Source organism: Oryctolagus cuniculus, chromosome 7 (assembly GCF_051225735.1).
Source record: "Oryctolagus cuniculus isolate XC-2025 breed Fujian yellow rabbit chromosome 7, ASM5122573v1, whole genome shotgun sequence".
NCBI lineage: Eukaryota > Metazoa > Chordata > Mammalia > Lagomorpha > Leporidae > Oryctolagus > Oryctolagus cuniculus.
The window spans coordinates 16,059,813-16,082,725 of NC_142873.1; positions in this window are offsets into that span (position 1 = coordinate 16,059,813).

The window sequence follows — 22,913 nt, forward strand, 5'->3', positions numbered from 1 at the left end:
ATTTCACTCAGCATGATGTGTTCCAGATTCCTCCATTTTGTTGCAAATGACTGGATTTCGTTGTTTCTTACTGCGGTATAGTATTCTAAAGAGTACATATCCCATAATTTCTTTATCCAGTCTACCGTTGATGGGCATTTAGGTTGGTTCCAGGTCTTGGCTATTGTGAATTGTGCTGCAATAAACATTAGGGTGCAGACCGCTTTTTTGTTTGCCAATTTCATTTCCTTTGGGTAAATTCCAAGGAGTGGGATGGCTGGGTCGAACGGTAGGGTTATATTCAGGTTTCTGAGGAATCTCCAGACTGACTTCCATAGTGGCTTGACCAGTTTGCATTCCCACCAACAGTGGGTTAGTGTCCCTTTTTCCCCACATCCTCGCCAGCATCTGTTGTTGGTAGATTTCTGTATGTGAGCCATTAGTTTTCAAAAACAAAAGTGTGTCCTTGAGAAAACTGTGTTCTTGAAATAAGTGTACTTCAAAAAATGCATGATGGGGCCAGAGTTGTGGAATAGTGGAAAAAACCACAGCCAGTGATGCTGGCATCCCATATGGGCACCTGTTCATGTCCTGGCTGCTCCACTTCCCATCCAGCTCCCTACTGATGGCCTGGGAAAAGCAGAGAAGATGGCCCAAGTGTTTGGGCCCCTGCCACCAACATGGGAGATCCAGAGGAAGCTTCTGGTTCCTGGCTTCAGCTTCGATAAGACCTATCTCATCCTGACCTCCACCCTGTACTCTGACTTTCAAATAAATAAATCTTTATATATATGTATATATATATATGTATATATATAACTTACATAACAAAGTATATATGAATTTTTATGTATAAAATATAATTAAGAATTATAAGTTCATGAAAAATGGAACTAAAAGATAAGTTATTTTAATGCAAAAATTAAAGCTCATGCATTTTTTTCATACAATGCATTTTCCATGAACTTTGTGAAATAATCTCACGTGTTCACTGTATTAGAATCCAAAGCCAGGAGCCAGGAACTTCTTCCAGGTCTCCTATGTGGGTGCAGGAGCCCAAGCAACTTGAGCCATCTTCCATTGCTTTCCCAGGCCATAGCATAGAGCTAGATTGTAAGAGGAACAGCCAGGACTAGAACTGGTGTCCATGTGGGATGCCGGCACCATAGGCAGAGGATCAACCTACTGTGGCACAATGCTGGCTCCTATGTTTCTTCATTCTGTTTTTCTCCTCATTTTTAGAAACTGTTTATTTTTTCTATTATGCCAGAAGAAATCTTTGAAATTTTAACTTGTGGATTAAACAATAATATAAAACATCAATATACTTATCTTTTTCCTAAGCAACATAACAGTATAGTACACTCTAATCACCACCTGCTATATTCAACAGTATTTTAAATCTATCTTTAATGGTCCTTCATATTGTTATTTTAGTTCTCTCCAGTTTTTGCTACTTACTTGTGTTTTTGAAGTCTGGCAATTTCTTCATCACAGTTTCCTTTTATATTTCAGATGTTCCTCCTGAGATCATGTTCCCTCTTCATGAACAGCATTCATTAAAATTCACTGGTTGTAAATATCCTCACTTACTTGTTATTTAAAAGTGTTTTTATGTTTGGCTATTGTTTTGCATTAATTCACTGGGAGTGTAATTCTAGGTCAACAATTATCCACTTTCAGCACTTCCTGGGTATTATTCCATGGTCCCCTTGGGTTCTGCCGATCCCTTTGAGAAGCCAGTGGCAAGTCTAGTTGTGATTTTATGGTAAGAAATGTGTTTCTCTCTGGTAAGCTTAAAACTCTTTGTTTGATTTGGCAGTCTGCCATGTTACTCAGTTCAGGAGTAGCTGTGTTTTGATATATTCTGCCTGTAATATGCTATGATTTTTTGAGGCTACAGAGCCAAAACTGCCAGCAATTCAGGACTCTTGAAGGTTCCATCCCAGGACTATGGAATGTATTTCTATTAGGCTGCATTCCTCTGATTCTTCTCAGCATTATTTTGTACTTTTCCATAGCCTTCCATGTGTCTCAATAAACATAATCCATGTGTAAGTTTTTTATGTTTGTCATTTTCTAACTGCTTTTTTTGTTACTAAATGAAACTGTAAATTAAATTTTATTTATTTTTTTAATGATTTACTTATTTATTTGAAAGACAGACTTACAGAGAAAGGGAGAAACAGAGACAGACAGATCTTCCATCCACTGGCTCACTCCCCAAAGGGCCACAATTGCCAGAGCTAGGCCAAGCCAAAGCCAGGAGCTACATCCACATGGGTGCTCCAGGGCCTGGGGCATGGTCTGCTGCTTTCCCAGATTCATGGGCAGGGAGCTGCATCAGGCGTGGAGCAGATGGGGCACGGATCAGCACCTGTATAAGATGTGGGCATTACAGGCCGTGGCGTCACCACTGTACTAGGATGCCAGTCCTGTAAAGTGCATTTTATAAACTGAACTTGGAACCAACAACCTTATTGAACTCATTTATTAATCCTAATAATTTAATTATAGATGCCTTTGAACTTCCCTTTGCTTTTATTTCTTTGTCTCTGTCTTCTTTCTCTCTTTTTTTGAGAGAGAAAGCTTCTGAGGGTGATATTGTGGCTCAGCTGGTTAAGTAAGCTGTGACGTGCAATGCCAGAATCCCATAATAGTGCTCCAGTGTGAGTCCTTGCTGCACTGCTGCTGATCTAGCTCCTGGCTATTGCACCTGGGAAAGCAACAGAAGATGTATCAGTGCTTGGGACCCTGCCACCCATGCGGGGACACAGGATGGAGTTCTCAGCTCCTGACTTTGGGTGAACCAACCTTTGCCATTGTGACCATTTGGGAAACAAATCAGTAGATCTCTGTCTCTCTGTCTCTGTCTCTCTCTCTCTCTCCATCGCTACTTTTAAAATAAATAAAGCAAATTTTTTTCGTACAGGCAGAGTGGACAATGAGAGAGAGACAGAGAGAAAAATCTTCCTTTTGCCATTGGTTTGCCCTCTGATGGCCGCCGCGGCTGGTGTGCTGCGGCCGGAGCACCGCACTGAGCCGATGGCAGAAGCCAGGTGCTTCCTCCTCGTCTCCCATGGGGTGCAGGGCCCAAGGACTTAGGCCATCCTCCACTGCACTCCCAGGCCACAGCAGAGAACTGGCTTGGAAGAGGAGCAACCGGGACAGAATCCGGTGCCCGGACAGGAACTAGAACCCGGTGTGCCAGTGCCACAAGGCGGAGGATTAGCCTATTGAGCTGTGGCACCGGCAATAAAGCAAATTTTTAAAGATCCATGTATTTATTTGAAAGGTAGAGTTACAGAGAGGCAGAGGCAGAGAGAGAGGTCTCCCACCTGCTGGTTCACACCCCAAATGGCCTCAATGGCTGGAGCTAGGCTGATCTAAATCTAGGAGCCAGGAACCAGGAGCTTCTTCCAGGTCTCCCATGTGGGTGCAAGGACCCAAGCACTTGGGTCATCTTCTACTGCTTTCCCAAGCCATAGCAGAGAGCTGTATTGGAAGTGGGCTAGCCGAGTCTCAAACCAATGTCCATATGGGATGCCAGCACTGTAGACGGCAGCTTTACCTGTTATGCCACAGCACTGGCCCCCAAATCTTTTTTTTTTAAATGCACAACTTCTTTTCACTTGTTCACTCCCCAAATACAATAGCCAAATGTGGGCCAAGTAGAAATCAGGATCCAGGAAGTCCATGCTGGTCTCCCACATGAGTGGCAAGAGCCCAAGTACTTGGGCAGCTTGCTGGTGCTTTCCCAGGTTCATTGGCAGGAAGCTAGATCAAAATTAGAGCAGCTGGGCCCAGAACTGACACTCCACGTTGGGATGCCAGTATTGCCAGGAGTGGCTTAAGCTGTTGCACCGCAACACAGGTCCCTGTTTTGGATTTTCTAAGTACAGAAGTATATGTCTACAAAAAATAGCAATGCAATTTCTCCCCTTAAGATATGGATGAAGACTGTATGCCATCATCAAATTTCTAGAACTCCTTCTTCCTATGTACAAAGGGGTATAAATAATACACCCTCTGCAAGTTCAAGTACCTGAACTTTAGGGCATAAATCACAAGATCAGTCAAAATATTATTTTTTTCAGGTTTCTGACTTTTCTTCACAAATGTTTAGTTCAACACCTCAGATTTTCCTCATAATTTCCAAAACCTCTACAAGATTTAGAGAGTAGATTTCAACCTGAACTGAGTTTTCTGGAAATTCATCAGCATGGATTTTCATGCAAGTTATACCTCTCAAATGTAAGTGCAAAGTTGTTGTTGGTAGTACTAATGTATAAAATTATCTATGAGTTCCTACAGCCCACACAACCCTTGATTATTTCTTACACACCACATGCTCACATATCAGGTTGATTGCTAATAACAAAGGAAAAGAAATGAGTTGAGGGATAGTCCTTGTAAATAAATTGTTATCTTACTGAATTTGAGCCTATATAATGTTTAAAAATTCATTTTCATTAGTTTTGTTTTGGCAAAGCTCAAAATGGATTAAAATTTCCCAGTTTGATTCATATACTAGTGAAGAACTTTAGAGACTGGGAAAAAGCAAGGAAATGAGATTAAACTTGGATATGGAATGCTTGTTTTTACATTCTACTATTTCACATATCACAGGACACAAGGTATGTTGGATACAGAAAGACAAATATTGCATGTTCTCTATTTGTAGGAGTTCACTTTTTAAAAAAATTTGAAACAACAAGAAATGCCTTTTTTTGCAAATCTAGTTTTGTCAAACTTTGTTTTATACCTTTGATAAACTAATTGTTAACAATGTTATACCACTATAGTTTTAATGATCTGTGAATACTTGACTCTTTTATTTTTATTAATATAAAGAGAACATATGTTATGCTCACCATAGATAAAATTCCAAGAAGACAACCACACTTCCCTCACTCCCCAACTCCACCCCAATTTCCCTCCCTCCCTCATTTCTCATAGTTTTTGCAAAACCATAATTTTAATACACTCTAAATTGACAGGCTTAATTCACCACTAGTCACAGTATTCAACAAGTTAAGATAGGAGTACTACAGAGTATAAACAAGGCTAAAAATGACAATCATTTCCCCAAATGACCATTTCATTCCTATACATTTTTGGTACTCTATATTAACTACCACATATCAAAGAAAACATGATATTTATGTTTTTGAGACTGGCTTATTTCACTAAGCCTAATGATATCCAGCTGCATCTACTTTATTGCAAAACACAGAGCTTCATTCTTCATTATGGATGAGTAGTATTCCATAGTGTAGATACGCCACATTTTCTTTATACAGAAATCAGTTAATGGTCATCTGGGTTGACATTATTTCTTAGTTATTTTTCATTCAACTGCAATTTAAATAGGGGTACAAATAACTCTATCATATACTGAATAATTTGGATAAATTACCAACAGTGTGATGGCCAGGTTATATGATAGATCTATTCTCAGATCTCAGAGAAATCTACATATTGTCTTCCACAATTGCTGTCCTAGTTTATATTAAAGCCAAAAGTGTATTAGGGTACCTTTTTCTCCATATCCTCAGCAGAATTTATTGTTTTTTTTTTTTATTTTTGGATGATAGAAATTCTTTTTTTTTTTTGGCAGGCAGAGTTAGTGAAAAAAAGAGAGAAAGCTCTTCCTTTTTCCATTGGTTCACCCTCAAGTGGCTGCTACAGCTTGCACATTGTGGCTGGCGTTCTGCACAGATCCGAAGCCAGGAGCCAGGTGCTTCCTCCTGGTCTCCCATGCAGGTGCAGGGCCCAAGGACCTGGCATCCTCCACTGCACTCCTGGGCCACAGCAGAGAGCTGGACTGGAAGAGGAGCAACTGGGATAGAATCCAGCACCTCAACCGGGACTAGAACCTGGGGTACCGGTGCCGCAGATGGAGGATTAGCCTAATGAGCCCAGCACTGGCGGATTATAGACATTCTAATTGGGGTGAGATGACACCTCATTGTGGTTTTTATTTGCATTCCCCTGGTGGCTAGCATTCTTTCATGTCCATTGGCCATTTGTATTTCATCCTTTGAAAATTGCATGTTCGTGTCCTTTTCTCATTTCTTAACTGTGTTGTTTTGTTGTTGAGTTTCTTCAGCTCTTTATCAATTTTGGTATTAAATGTATAGTTTGCAAATAGTTTCTCCCACTGTGTCAGTTGACTCTTCATTTTGGTGTTTCCTTTGCAGTGCAGAAGCTTCTTAGGTTGATGTAATCCCATTTGTCTCTTTTTGTTTTTATTGGATTACTTTGAAATTTACAGTGTATGGGTGAAATACACAGTTTCTCCTTGATAATTGTTTATAGCCCTTGTCTATATTTTTGCTAACCGAGGATCACTTTGCTTATTACTTATTGGATTCCCTATTTACTGGACCATTAAGCCCTTGAATACAGTATAAATGAAAGATATGTCATCTTAAAAGTGAAGGAGAGAAGGAGAGAACAAAAGAGGGAGATTGGGAAGGAGAGAAGGGAGGGGGAGGAAGGGAGAGAGAGAGGTGTATCATTACATTCTCAGAGTTGTATCTATGAACTACATGGAACCTGTTAAAAGTGAAAGAAAGAAGATACCAAGAATGTATATAGCTTAGGAAAACAGCAACATTACCACCTCTAGAACTTAACATGAGTTTTTTTACAAGCTTGAAGTATACTTATCCCCATTCTCTATAAGGACTATTCTAATTCTGGCTAAAATGTTGCTTCATTAGGCACTTTTACTCCCATAGGTCCCAATTTAAATTTTTCTACCTCATGTCATCCTATCATCTTTCAGGTTCTTTGTCATAAATTTTAAATCCATCAATTTGTTTTCAATATACTTAATCAATACCCAGAGAACTCATTAAAAAGTAGATTCCTGCATCTTACATCAGAAACTTCTATTTAGTAAATCTATGTTGGGGCCTCACTAATCCATATTTTTAATAAGATTATCCAAATAATCTTCATGTTGGTATCCCTAGGAGTGCACTCTGAGATATTCCCCACGATGGTAGCAACAATGTTTATTCCTACATTCCTACATTATAGCAATGGTAAATACATGTTGAGGGCATTGCAAATTGTTGCTCAAAAATATTCACTATATTATGGCAAGTAAACAGGTAGACTAATGTTGCTTTGGGATCATAGTTACCTTTAGATCCTGGGAAACCTTGAATATCTAAATGGTGAGTGGAAGTTAAAAAAAGGAGAGATGGAAGAACCTGAGACAGGGTTGGTGGGAGGGAAGAAGCTGAGTTCTGCTGTCTCAGCAACAAGTCAAAGTTGATGAGCTGTCAGCAGCCAGTCTTTATCCTGATGAGTCAAGGACTGCATACAGCCCTCCCCTCCCCCACTCTAGGGTATCCAGGTCAGAATTTCAGCTGGATAAGGGCATTATCTTCCTTTCAACACAAGGCTGCTTTCAACACATCAGGAAACACCATGTCACTCCTTGACAGAGGCTGGCAATTTGAATGAGGGAGATAATCTGATGCCTTTAAAACTGGCTGAGACAGCTCTCTGCTGTGGCCAGGGAGTGCAGTGGAGGATGGCCCAAGTACTTGGGCCCTGCACCCCATGGGAGACCAGGATAAGTACCTGGCTCCTGCCATCGGATCAGTGTGGTGCGCTGGCCGTGGTGGCCATTGGAGGGTGAACCAATGGCAAAGGAAGACCTTTCTCTCTGTCTCTCTCTCACTGTCCACTCTGCCTGTCAAAAAAAAAAAAACTGGCTGAGATTTTCATTTGTGATTCCACATGACAGTGCTCCCCCCTTTCTCTACTTTGCACCCTGCAGTGAGGTTTGGCAGTCTACATTTTAAGGAAGGGTTGGTGGTGTGCTGCTACAAGGGAAATGCAATGCCAGCATTTCTGAGATCTGATATGGGTACTATTAGGGACACTGCTTCACAGGGGAGTGGCTCCTGTGGGGACTACAAAAGTGAAATGGGCCAGAGGAACTTGAGAGCTAAACCTTGGGGTTAACCTCTGGAGCTATAGGTAAGCAAAAGTAGATTGTGTTCACTGTTTTTGAATGTAGAAAAATATTTAGAATTTTGTTATTCAACTTTACTTTCTAAGCATAAGCTGAGGTTACAGCAACTTTAAAGGAAGAGGCAAATCTCAACAAAATCTGGAAATCAATACTGAGAAAAATCATTTCAGTATCAAATGGTAAGGACAGAGCTGGAAGAAAAAGCAATTGCTGCAAGGGACTCAATAGCTATATGAATCCTTTCTGTGTTTTCATGAGAAACAAACTTTGCTAGTGACTTTTTATCTGCTATTCTATCTTTTTATAAATATCTGTCTTTAGATGTTCCTTTCTACAGAACTGGCATATAGATAAGCTTTGAGGAGGCAAAATCTCTTTAATAGATCCTCTTTGGGTAAGATCTATGGCCTCTTCCAGTCTTTCATCACCTTTGATCAGTAAATCTCTTAGCTTTTTAAGATGACTTTTAAAATGAGGTTGACATAAACAGCAGTATCAGCCAGAAAGCCCCAGGAGTACTTGACTGCAACATTCTGTGGTGAGAAATGTGGCAGCAGAGTTCAGAGGGGATTCATGTCCCTCTGGCTTTTGGTTTGCACTCAAGTGCTGTGCTGAGAGGAACCAGAGGCCAAAGTAAGAGCAAAGCTTCATTAATCTGTATCTACCATCATCTTACCCATCTGGCATGAAGACTGGCCTCTTCTGTTTTCAGTTACTCCCGGTTAATATTTCAAACAGCATTTTTATTTCTGTGGTCTCAGATTATAATCAGACTCCTGCCAATCTCTAAAAGCCCTGTGCGTCTACTATCGCTGGTCTATTTTCTTGACTTAATCTGAATTACTTGAATCATCATGCTGACACTTGGCCTCTAATCTGAATTTAATCACAATAAATATGAATTTCAGATGATGTTGTTTCCCCAATCCTCTTTCCCCAAGCATGACACTATATGAAGAGGGAAGGCTACTTAAAAGAGGATTCTTGGGTCCCCACACAAACGTATTTCATAAGTTTCTTTGTATGTGATATTTGCTAATTTATATTTTATTCAGCTTTTATGCAAGCAAGGATTTCCACTTCCAGCTATGGCAGAATGACTGCTATCTAATTACTACTCACTGTAAATAGCTATAAAAATGGTCAGACTGGATGAAAGAATACTTTTCAGGTATTAGAAATCATTCAGTGCAGGACTGTGATGCCTGAGGAAATAAATGAAGCAAACATCAAATCACAATCTTGTACTCAAATCACTTTCACCATGATGACCCAGAACAGGTTCCAAACAGAGCAAAGGTAGATTCTGGAGGCTATGTGATAAAGACAAGACCTAAGTGATGCTGCCACAGATGAAGTTTGCAGGGCAAATTATCAGCAAGGAGGATGCCATGCAGGGAAGGAACTCCAGACATCTTGGAACTCTAGACATTTGGGCCAAATGCTGACTGCACAAGGAATGATTTTGTAAACTCTGGGAGGAATAACTACTTCTGAGTAGAATGGATATTCCAGAAACCACAAAGTGCTGAAATGAAACTACATCCATCCAGAGAGGAGAAAGATTATTAAATGTCTAAGGCATTCATTTGATATCCCCAGAAAGTCCACACAGTAGGAACAGGGTTACTGTAAGCCTTAAGTAAGGACAAATATAGACACAGAACCAAAGTCAAATCCCTTAAAGGAAGATAACAAGCATTTACAATGCCCAATATACAATTAAAATTTCTTGTTTTTTATTTTATTTATTTGAAAGACAGAGTTAGAGAGAGAGGTAGAGACAGAGAGAGGTCTTCATCTGCTGGTTCACTCCCCAGATGGCTGCAAAGGCTGGAGCTGCGCCTATGCAAAGCCAGGAGCCAGGAGCTTCTTCTGGGTCTCCCACAGAGGTGCAGGGGCCCAAGGACTTGGGCCATCTTCTACTGCTTTCCCAGGCCATAGCAGAAAGCTTGATTGGAAGAGCAGCAGCTGGGACTAGAACCAGCACCCATATGGGAAGCCAGTGCTTCAGGCCAGGGCTTTAACCTGCTGTACCACAGTGCTGGCCCCAATTAAGATTTCTTAGAAAAACTAAAACAAATAAGCAAGAAAATGTGACCAATAACCAAAAGTAAAATCAACCAATAGGAAAAAGCCCAAGAAATGACAGACATCTTGGAATTAACTGAAGAGAACTTTAAAAGAGTTATGGAGTTTTCACCTTTTTAAATATTTGTTTATTTGAAAGGCAGAGTTACAGAGAGGCAGAGAGAGAGAGAGAGAGACGTCTTCCATCTGCTGGTTCACCCCCCAGTTGGCCGCAATGGCCAGAGCTGCCCCCATCGAAAGCCAGGAGCCAGGAGCTTATTCTGGGTCTCCCACACAGGTGCAGGGGCCCAAGGACTTGGGCCATCTTCTACTGCTTTCCCAGGCCATAGCAGAAAGCTTGATTGGAAGAGCAGCAGCTGGGACTAGAACCAGCACCCATATGGGAAGCCAGTGCTTCAGGCCAGGGCTTTAACCTGCTGTACCACAGTGCTGGCCCCAATTAAGATTTCTTAGAAAAACTAAAACAAATAAGCAAGAAAATGTGACCAATAACCAAAAGTAAAATCAACCAATAGGAAAAAGCCCAAGAAATGACAGACATCTTGGAATTAACTGAAGAGAACTTTAAAAGAGTTATGGAGTTTTCACCTTTTTAAATATTTGTTTATTTGAAAGGCAGAGTTACAGAGAGGCAGAGAGAGAGAGAGAGAGAGAGAGAGAGAGAGAGAGAGAGACGTCTTCCATCTGCTGGTTCACTCCCCAAATGGACACTTTGGCCAGAGCTGAGCCAGTCTGAAGCAAGGATCCAGGAGCTTCCTCTGGGCCTCCCACAGGTGCAGGTGCCCAAGAATTTGAACCATCTTCTACTGCTCTCCCAGGCTATAGCGCAGAGCTGGATAGGAAGTGGAGAAGCCTAGACTAGAATCAGCGCCCATGTGGGGTGCTGGCACTGCAGGTGGTGGCTTTACCAAAGCATGTCCCAGTTTTCAATTTCTGATCCAACATTTGCAGATAAGAATTATAAACTTGAGACAAGTACACAAAAATACAAAGATCTGACAATGCTGAAATGAAAATAGCAAGCAGATTGTGGACAGGAGTTGACACTTATAAGAAGGAAAGTTGGAGACTGAGTTACACGCTTCTATACCTCTTACCTTTTTTTTTTTTTTTAATCAGGCCGAGTGGACAGTGAGAGAGAGAGACAGAGAGGAAGATCTTCCTTTTCCATTGGTTCACCCCCCAGTGGCTGCTGCTGCCGGCACACCACGCTGATCCGAAGCCAGGAGCCAGGTGTTTCTCCTGGTCTCCCATGCGGGTGCAGGGCCCAAGGACTTGGGCCATCCTCCACTGCATTCCCGGGCCACAGCAGAGAGCTGGACTGGAAGAGGAACAACCAGGACAGAATCCAGTGCCCCCACCGGGACTAGAACCCAGTGTGCCGGTGCCGCAGAAGGAGGATTAGCCTATTGAGCCACTGTGCCGGCTTATACCTCTTACCTTAGGGTAAGTCATAGTTAACGTCCTGCAGAGTAGAAACGAGTCTAACAGAAAACTCAATCTTTCTGCATGGAAGAACCAGAATAAGAGTAATGAATTTGCTATGACCGAGCTATCAGGAAATGAGAATGGTATACAACAAAGAAGAGGGTCAGAGAGAGATAGCCCCAGATTGCATGTGTGTATACATTCTGCCTGCCACTCTGGATAACCCTGAATCAGACATGTGAGGTAAGACTCCAGATTACTGAGTCTGATTAAAGAAACAAATTTAAGCCAGAACTAAAGTGCAGAATTTTTTTTAAAATATTTTTAAAATTTATTTGACAGGTAGCATTAGACAGTGAGAGAGAGAGACAGAGAGAAAGGTCTTCCTACCATTGGTTCACCTGCCAAATGGTCGCTATGGCCAGAGCTACGCTGATCCGAAGCCAGGACCAGGTGTTTCCTCCCAGTATCCTACATGGGTGCAGGGGCGCAAGCACTTGGGCCATCCTCCACTGCCTTCCCGGGCCACAGCAGAGAACTGGACTGTAAGAGGAGCAGCCAGGACTAGAACCCTGCACCCATATGGGATGCTGGTGCTGAAGGCAGAGGATTAGCCAAGTGAGCCACTGCGCTGGCTTATACCTCTTACGTTAGGCCCCCTAAAGTGCAGAATTTAAAGGTTTGAGTTCAAGCAAGCTAATTTTATGGTAAAACAAAGCTAAAAATACAAATTATTGGAGAAATACAATAAACTTCAGAGTCTCAAAAACATTATATTAATAATAACTAAAATACAATCCAGAATTATGTAAAAAATCAGAAAAATGTGACCATTCCCATGAGAAAAGATGATCAAGGAATAATAATGAAGAGAGACCCAGAGGTGGCTGAGATGTTGAAGTTAGCAGAAAATAATTCTAAAGAATTTATGCTTATGTGTATGATGTAATGGAAAATATACTTATGTTGAATGAAAAAATAAAAAAAGACAGACTTTAGCAGGGGAATAGAAATTATAAAAATATTCAAAATATTCAAATAGAAACTTTAAACTTAAAAAACACAATATTGGCCAGCACCGTGACTCACTTGGTTAATCCTCCACCTGCAGCTCTGGCATCCCATGTAGGTGTCGGTTCTAGTCCCGTAGCTCCTCTTCCAGTCCAGCTCTCTGCTGTGGCCTGGGAGGGCAGTGGAGGATGGCCCAAGTGCTTGGGCCTCTGCACCTGCATGGAAGACCAGAAGGAAGCACTTGGCTCCTGGCTTCAGATTGGCGCAGCGTCAGCCATAGCAGCCATTTGGCGGGTGAACCAATGGTAGGAAGACCTTTCTCTCTCTCTCTCTCTCTCACTGTCTATAACTCTACCTGTCAAATTACAAAAAAAAATTGCAATATCTGCAAATCAAAATCTTCATTGGATAGGCTTAAATTCAAGATGTCTCTGGCTAAGGAGCCAGTAAATTGAATATCCATCAGAAGCAATTAGAAATTTGGAAATGTAGATCAAAATGAAGTGTAGAAAGATGAGCAGTTTCCTTGTAGTATGTGGGACAACATACATGGAAGCCAAGTACAAGAATCATAGAAGAAAGGGGGAATGGGATAAAAGATACAGAAATGATAAAGACTGAAAATGTCTCCAGTTTCATGGAAGATGTAAACTGACAGATGCAGAAAGCTGAGCAGCTCCAACTCATATAAATGTAACTTTCTTTAAAATACATAGTGTTGTTTAATACAAAAATAACCTTATTTTCTTGTGGAGTTTATAGTGTATTTATGTATAATAACTACAGACACTCTACCATAAATGATAGGGGTTCAGAAAATGCAGTTACAGTATTGCAATGTTTCCACATTTAAAATGAAATAGTACAGCATTAAATCACAGAAATAATTAAAAGTTAAGAGTGCATATTGAAACCATTAGAGTGCTCAATAAAAATAAAAACAGTGTAGCTAAAAAGGCAGTAGACAAAAGGTAATGCCAAAAATCTACTAAAATAAATCAAAAATAGGAAGGAAGGAAGGAAAAAGACTCAAAAAAAAGAAGATGAAGAACAAGCAAATCATAAAATAGTAAAACAAATTCCAACCACATCTACAATAGTCATCGTCAGAGATTGTCAAAATAATCAAGACCAAGGATATTCTATCTTTAATGATGCATTGCAAAAACAAAATCCTGATGAGATGAAAGTAAACAGATGAATCCAGGACTTCTATTTGTGCAATCATATATTATAATCTGAAATAAGTCTGAATAAGTTTAAAAAGATCAAAATAATAAAGAATATGTCCTCTGTCTATACAGGGATTTATGGCTTTAAATTTTTGTTTATTGATTGATTTGAGAGGCAGAGAGACAGAGACAGACAAATTGAGTTCTCATCCACTTGTTCACTTCCCAAATGCTTGCAATGGCTGGGGCTGGGCCAGAAGAAGCCAGGGACAGAGAACTTAATTCAGGTCTCCCATGTAGATGGCAGGGACCCAACTTGCTGAGCCATCACTTGCTCCTTTCCAGGATGCATCTTATCAGAAAGCTGAAATCAGAAACAGAACTGGGACCTGAACCCAGGCACTTTGATATGGAATCGAGAGTCTTAGCATCTTAACCACTGGGACGAATGTCCACCTCCATCCTGAAATGTAATAGATGGCATGCTTCTTGGTATAGAAATATCAAAGTGAATACATAAATTTGGCAGTCACAAGATATTAGATTTATTTATAAAAACCATTGCATTTTACGTAATATCAATAAATAATTAAATTATAATTTAATAAGAAGTATTTAAATGCATCAAATAACAAAATGGCAAGAAATACATTTAATATTAATAAAATATATGCAAGATATCACATAGAAAGTGAAAACACATTGGTCAGAGAAAATAAAGTTAGGATAGATGGAGAAATAACACCATAGACTAAATTGTCAATTATCTCCTAACTAATGTGGATTCAAGGCAATCCAAATAGAAATCCCAGAACTCTTTCATTAGAATTTGATAACTGATCTTTTAAATTCATATGAGAAAATAAACAACCTATGCAAAGCATTCTTACAAAAGAAAAGCAAGGTTGAGGTTCTGTACTATCTAACTTCATGAAAAACCATAATAAACAAGACAATAGGACATAAGCATAGAGATTGACTAATAAATGGGAAAGAATAAACACCCCATAAGTAGTCCCAAACTTACATGTTCATTTTATTTCTGTTAAAATAGTTTAAACAATCCAATTCAAAGAAAAAGAAAATGATTTTAATAAATGATGGTCATGTGTGAAGAAAATGAACCCTAGCAGCAAAAAATGCTGAAAATATGAAAACAGCTTCAGTAATTCAGGGGAAAAGTTGGAGTTTGCATCTTATTTATTATCTTTGCATTATTCTCTTTGCATTTATTGCTCAGTTTGCTCAGCCGCCCACCTCCAACACCTTGGAAGTCCAGGGGCTTGTAGGGAGCTCAATCCAAGCCTGGCTCACCCAGAGCAGGTGGGATCCCAGGAGTGACTGGCCAGCATCCCCGGCCAGCATGGGCCAGTGCCAGGACATGCACAGGCCACCCTCATCTCTGTTCCCTGTGGCGTCCTTGGCAGCCTGGGCCCTCAACATCACTGCCTCACTGAAACCCCCCCCATCCCCATATACCCAGAAGGCCATGGGAGAGCCACGCAGCAAACCCTAGAATGTTGGTATGTGTGAGGGCGCCAATGGGGAGCTGCTGACCATGGGACAGTGGACGGACGCTGGCTGGCGACTCTGTGGGTGCCTTGGACATCTGCAGTGGGCAGTAGGTGCTGAGGGGTGGGTGCTGTGTGTGGGCCCCAGCCATGGGCAGATGCACAGTACAGAGGGTGGATTTTTGATGCAGGCAGCAGCACAGACACACACAGGGTAACTGCACCAGGAGAAGGACGCCAGAGTATGGAGAAGCCTGAGTGCCCCGTGTAGCTCTCTAGAAGTCAAAACTCATCCCCAGGGCTGGCGCTGTGGCATGGCGGGGAAAGCCACTGTCTGCAGTGCTGGCATCCCAGATGGGCACTGGTTCAAGTACCGGCTGCTTCACTTCTGACCCAGCTCTCTACTACAGCCTGGGAAAGCAGTGGAAGATGGCCCAAGTTCTTGGGCCCCTACACCCACATGGGAGACCTGGAAGAGGCTCCTGGCTCCTGGTTTTGGTTCAGCACAGCTCTTGCCACTGCAGCCATTTGGAAAATGAACCAGCAGATGGACCGCATTCTCCATTCTCACTCTCTGCCTCTGCTTCTCTGCAACTCTGCCTTTCCAATAAAAATAAATAAATCCTTTAAAAATATCCCCAGGGACAGGACGCTGCTTTTTCTCCTGGGATCCGGGGGTGGGGGTGGGGGAAGCATTGCAGCCAAGTGGGAAAGAGCATCCCGGGACCTGGATGGCGAGACACCGTCATCTGCCTGGGGTGGGCAGGTGTCACATGGTGTAGACAGCCATCAAAGCCTGTTCCACTGAACTTTACCTGGGTGTGTTTACTATTTATGGTAAAACACAGGAAAGTTGCCATTTTGGTCATCTTAACCATGCAGCGCATCCACCACCACCAGGTCCAGAATTTCTCCCCGTCCAACAGGGACCCCAGCCCCCAGCTCCACCACCCGCTGCCCTCCAGGATGGCGACTCCTGCTGGGTGCCACTGGCCCTGCCCACTCAGCGGCGTCCTCTGGGTGCATCTGTGCCAAGTCATCTGCGGAAGCTGCCTCGCCCGCTATGTGCACCTCTGCTTCCTCAAGTTCGTGGGAGATGGAATCGAAACATAAACCTGTCCTGGTGCAAACAGATTGGAAAAGTCTGCAGAAACTGTGTGGATTTCTGGGGAAATATTTTAAAACCCCAGTGATGGGCCCGCACTCTGGTGCAGTGGGTGGGGCCCCCACCTGTGGCTCCAGCATCCCATATGGGCGCCAGATCAAGTCCTGGCTGCTCCACTTCCAATCCAGCTCCCTGTTAATACACCTGGGAAAGCAGTGGGAGATGGCCCAAGTTCTTGGGCCCCTGCACCCATGTGGGAGACCTGAAGGAACCTCCTGGCTCCTGGCTTCATCTTGGCCCAGCTCCGGCCTTTGCAATCATCTGGGAGGTGAACCAGTAGATGGAAGACCTCTGTGTGTGTCTGTCTCTCCCCCTCTAACTTTTTCAAATAAATAAATAACATGCTCAGAACACCTATGTCAGCCTACAGTTGGGCAAAATCATCTAGCACAAAACCTATTATTTTAAAAACCGTGATGCACAGAGCCAGTGACTTCCTCATCAAATCCCAACAAAATGGGAAAAATCCCAAGCTTCACATGGAGCCGCAGAACATTCCAAGGAGCCGGTGCAGCCCTGAGGAAAGAGAAGCTGCAGGTGCCACCTGACTGCAGGGAGCCAGAGAGGCCGGCGCCCGCAGTGGAGCAGCCCCGGAGCAGCGAGCAGAAGACACTGGGTGGGGAGCAGACCAGACGTCCACTCACATGGATGCTCGACCCCGGCCTCCCAGCACACAGGAACCACCTCCAGGTGAACCCAAGGGAGACGGGAGCTCCAGGACACAGGACCCCAAAACACAGGCAACGAATGGAAAAAGTGGACAATGGGGTCGGGAGAAAGAGCATGAGGGGCAGGACACAGACTGGGAGGAAGAGCGTGAGGGTCCGGACACGGACCAGGAGGAAGAGCATGAGGGGCCAGACACGGACCAGGAGGAAGAGTCGGGGGGAGTGGACATGGACCGGGAGGAAGAGTGTGAGGGGCCGGGCATGGACTGGGAGGAAGAGTGGGGGAAGTGGACATGGACCGGGAGGAAGAGCGTGAGGGGCCAGACATGGACCAGGAGGAAGAGTGGGGGGGAGTAGACATGGACCGGGAGGAAGAGTGTGAGGGGCAGGACATGGACGGGGAGGAAAGCTGGCAGACGCCCATGCAGTCAGGAACACACGACAAACAGGGCTCAAAGCGCGACCAAGAAAACAAACTGTCTAAAAGCAGGACAGAGACCCACGGAGACACATCTCAAAAGCCACACCAGTGTGCTCTACTTTATTATTTTAATATTTATCTATTTGAGAGGCAGAGTTACACAGACAGAATCTTCCATCCACTGGTTAACTCCCCAGATGGCTGCAATGGCTGGAGCTGTGCCAATCCAAAGCCAGGAGCCAGGAGCTTCTTCTAGGTGTCTTATGTTGGTGCAGTGACCCAAGCACTGGGCCATCTTTTACTGCTTTCCTAGGCCACAGCAGGGAGCTGGATCAGAAGTGGAGCAGGGGAGATTAGAACTGATGCCCATATGGGATGCTAGTGTGGTAGGCCGAGCCTTTACCTGCTATGTCTCAGCGCACACCCCAATAGATGCTGGAAAATGCTGTCACTCGTCAAGGAAACACAAATCAAAACCACGTGAACTGCCCCTCACTCCTGTTAGATTGGCTGTGATCAAAAAGACGAAAGCCAAAGCGGGGGAGGATGTGGAGGGAAGGGAACCCCTGCGTACTGCTGTGTGCATGAGACACACGTGAGCCAGGTGTGAAGCACGCATGAACCAGGCATGAGCCACATGTGAGCCACACATGAACCAGGCATGAGCCATGCTTGGGCTACGCATGAGCCACATGTGAACCAGGTATGAGCCATGCTTGAGCTACATGTGAGTCACACATGAACCAGGCATGAGCCACGTTTGAGCTATGTATGAGTCAGGTGTGAACCAGGCATGAACCAGGCTTGGGCCATAGGTGAACCAGGCATGAGCCACGCTTGAGCCAGGTGGGAACCAGGTATGAGCCACGCATGAGCCAGGTGGTAACCAGGCATGAGCCACGTGTGATCCAGGTGTGAACCATGCATGAGCCATGCATGAACCACACATAAGCCATGCATGAGTCATGTGTGAGCCACACGTTAGCCAGGCATGAGCCAGGTGGCCACTGTGGGAAGCCATGTGGAGCTCCTCAGAAAACTTAACACTAAGGCTGACAGGGGGGTTAAAGCCCCCATCTGCGACGCCAACTGCCCAAACAGGCACTAGTTCGAGTCCCAGCTGCTCCACTTCTGATCCAGCTCCCTGCTAATGCACTTGGAAAAGCAGTGGAGGACGGCCGAAGTGCTTGGGCCCCTGCATCCTTGTGGGAGACTCAGACAGAATTCTAGGCTCAGCCTGGGCCATTTTGGTCATTTGAGGAGTGAATCAGTCGATAGATGATTTTTCTCTGTTTGTAACTCTTCCTTTCAAATAAAAAAGTTATTTTTTAAGATTTTTTTAACATCCCGGGAACCTGCAGTGTGGTCTTGTGTGACAGGTGTCCATGAGGCTGATGAGTGAAGGGCGGAAGAGGAGGAGATTATGTGGGTTGCCCAGCTGGGCCCCAGATGCAGCCCCAGGCAAGAAAGAGGGCAGCTGTGCTGAGAAGCCTTGAGAGCCAGGCGCGGGGGACAGGTGGCCCCAGGTGCGGGGGACCTCAAGAAGGAAGCCAGGCACAAAAGGACAGGTCCCTTGCTCCATCACTGCAGAGCCCAGAACCTGGGGGCGGGAACGTCCTGAAATCCCAGGGCCTGACTGTGGTGCAACCCTGCAGCTGCCCCAAGACTCTCTGACTGCACACGCAGAGCCCTGACTGTATCTCAATAAAGCCTGTCTATGAGGCCTGGAAAACAGGTGCAGGCAGATAAAACCCAAGAGGAGGCGGTGTGCACACACGTGTGCATATACACACATACGTGTGCACACACATGACTCACGCATGTGAATGCACACAGAGAAACTCAGGAGATGGTGCAAAGAAGGGGCAGCCAGCTGAGAGCCCAGGAACCTGACCACACATGCGCACACACAGGCATGCACACACGTGTGTGCACACACGCACTGGGACCTGACCACACAGCCTGAATGATGACATCTCACAGGTGCACACAGGTCAGAGAGAAAGGACTCTGAGAATAAATCACAGATGTGTGTCTTCACTGTTTAAGGAAAGATCAATAGATACATTATGTGATATTATGTGATTCTAATCCAAACATCTACACAACAAGGTAGCAGAGACATAGGGAATTACAGGAGGGAAATCAGGAAGGAGACAGGAGAGCAATGGTCCAAAAGAAAGAATAATGGGAGATGGCTAATTCAAATCCAAAAGTAAGAGTGACTACATTCAATGTAAAAGTAATGCGATTCCAGCAGAAAGATAAAGATTGCCTGATGCTGCACTTTAAATGCCAATTATGTGTTGCTTGCAGTCAGCTTCAATTTTAAAGATGTGCAAAGTTGAAGGAGGAACCCTCAGCTCCCCGTGGCCCTGGGCAAGAGGAAGCTGGCAACTGAGCCTGTGCCCGAGGAGCACAGCGCATATGCAGCTAAGCCACAATGCCAGTCCCCCACCGGCCCGGCTGTCACAGCTGGCCTGGCAGTGGCCCTTCGTGAAGGGGGTGTGTGAGCCCAGGGGGAGATGCAGCAGAGACCTGGGAGGGGCCAGGCTCACCCCCCTGTAGAATCACCCCACCCTGGAAACTCAGCGACTCGGGAGCCCAGCACCAGTCCTCTGGAGAGGCAGCTGTGACCCCCACCCTGCTACCCTGAGCCCTGGCTATCAGCACACCCACAGTGTGATACCCTGGCAGGGACAGAGAGGGAAATTTATGCATTTATGTGTTATCATTTTGTAGGAAGGGCAGAGAGAAAACCAAAGGTGGACACAGAGAGAGATCTTCCATCTGCAGGGTCACTCAGCAAATGCCTATGACAGCAACGCCAGGACCCAAGACTCCCCCAGGGCTCCCCTATGGGCCAAGCACAACGCCAGGAACCCAGGACTTCCCCCAGGTTTCCTCCATGGCCCAAGGACAATGCCAGGACCCCAGGAATTCCCACAGGGCTCCCCCATGGGCCGGGCACTTGAGTACTCGAGCCATCGCCTGCTGCCTCCCAGGGAGCTGGGACCCAGAGCAGAGCCAGGACTGTCACGTGTTAAACACAAGCACACGGATGCAGGCACCCCTGTTGTGTCCTCACTGCTGCACTGCACACCCGCCTCCAGGGTCCTTGTCCTCTCACCCGCCTCGTGGCCTCACGGCCTCCCACCCCCATTGCACACAGGCGAGGGTTTCCATGGGCAAACTTGCAGGGGTGAGGACAGGACCTCTGCCCGCCGCAAAGATCCCAACCCAAGGTTGCACACTTTCTCCAGCAACATTTAAAGGCCCAGTCAAGGCTGGGGCCAAACCCGGGGAGGCTCCAAGGCCCGGGAGGAGGCCCCCAGGTTCACACAGCGTGGTCAGCAGAAGACTGGGGGCCTCCCAGCTGGGCTGACCCCAGGTCCCTCCCTCCAACGGGAAAGAGCTCAGGGGTGGAGACACCCAGGAAAGCAATACAGACCTGCGAGTCATGCACAGAAAGCAGCCAGAAACACAAAATGGCCCCGACAAAGAAAAACTGGACCCTGAGCAGAAACACCCAACAGAGAACTCCGTCCACCGCAGGAAACAGAAACCCAGCCAGGCAAAGCCCCTCACCAAGGCCAGGCCCTCCTTATGCCCTGCAGAGCCACAGGGTGAAGGGGGGGAGCGGCCAATAGATTATTCAGAAGGGGCGGGGTTGGGGCGGGGCCCCAGCATGGGTCAGGTGCATGATGGGAGTGGGTCATTTTATTACAATGAATGACATCACAATGACCTGAAGGTCGCAGTGGGGGTTGTCCTGGGGGCAGGCATGTTGTACATTTCCAGTCCAAGCTGGTTGCCAGTTGGCAGAAAGGAGTGGGGCTTGCTGGTGACTGCCCGGGGCTGGGGTGTAGACAGTGCACAGAAGTGGAAGCCTCAGGCCAGCAGGCCAGGCCATGCTCCAGCCCAACCACAGCCGTCCAGCATCCAGAGGCAGCACAAGCACAGCCAAAACTTGCCCACTGCCTGCAGCTGTGGATCCCGCTCTTGCCCAGTCAGCAAGGAGCTGTCCAGTGGGGTGTGGCTGGAGCCACCAGACCTCAGCTCCTCTCAGATCCTCATGCTGCCACTGCACAGCCTGTGGAGCCAAGCTGCAGGGCCCAGGGAAGCAGGGCCAGCTCCTCAGGGCTGGGACAGGGCCAAGGTGCCTGCTCCCTAGCTCTGCACTAAGCCAACAGCGAAAGCCCTAATGGGGGGGTGCAGCAGGGCAGGAGGGAGGGGTGTTTTCCTGGAAAGGAAGGCAGGACCTGTCTGTATTCCCAGATGGCTGTGGGTGCAGATGACAGGGCTCCAGGGACCCATGGATAAAGTATTCGAAGGGACGCGGCCACAGGTACAAAGTCAATGTATTAGAACCAACCACGTTTCTACGGTCTGGTGCTGGGGTCACCCCACAAGAAGCAGAGCAGACCCCCACCATCTAGAGCCTGGTGGACACCCACACTGGTGCTGCAGCCCCAGGGCCAGGAGGGATGAAGCCCTCTGGGGACGGCCAGGCTCACTCCAGAGCTCGCAGGAAAATGAAAGGGGCTGACTCAGCTGTTCACTCGTCTTTAATGTTTACTGATTCATTTGAGAGACAGACAGACCCAGAGCTGGCATCTGCTGGTTCACCCCCCCAAATGCCTGCAACAACCAGGGCTGGGCTGGGGCCAAAGCCAGGATCTGGGAACTTAACCGAGGTCTCCTGTGTTGGCGGCGGCCACTGATCCTCCCTCCCATGGTGCCCATCAGCAGGAGCCACGGCCAGGCACCCAGACATGGGGCACAGACCCCTGCTCAGGCCACTGAGCTTTCTCCTTTGAAAGACAGAAGCTCCATAGCTCCTGGCTGTGTTTGATGCTTTTGGGGCAGACAAGGCCCTGGGGGTGGGGAAAAGGATCTGGGCCCGGAGTCCTGATGCATGATGGGATTTCGTGGGGCTCAAGCTGACGGTCAGCTCCCCACCTGTGGGTGTTCGGGAACCGAGCAGATTCTGAGGACCCCGGTCCTTCCAGGGACCCTGGCCAGGGGCCAGCGCAGACCAGAGGCCATGAGCGTTTGGTGTGCAGGGCCCAGAGTGGCAGAACTGCAGGGGCTGGGGCGGAGGAGGGGTCACCTCGCCAGGTATGGGACCACCCATGGGCCTCTCAATTGGTGCTTTAAACCCCCAGGAGCCACTGAGAGGCCTGGGGCAGGCAGAGCCCCCTTGGTGGGCGCCATGTGCTGCTTCACAGATGACCTGACAGGTTCTGGGATATGGGAGCACCAGCTCGGGTTCCTAGAAACTCCTCAGGGCTGGATCCCGGCCTGCCTTCTGCTGCCGCCCCTCCACCCATGCCCACCAGCCGGATAAGCGACCCAGGACACGGCCTTGGAACCCGGACTCCGAATCCACCAGCTCAGAATTGAGCTCCCCTGGGCCTCGTGCCCCAACCACCTGGCCCAGCTCTAGAAGCTTCTGGGAGGCAGGG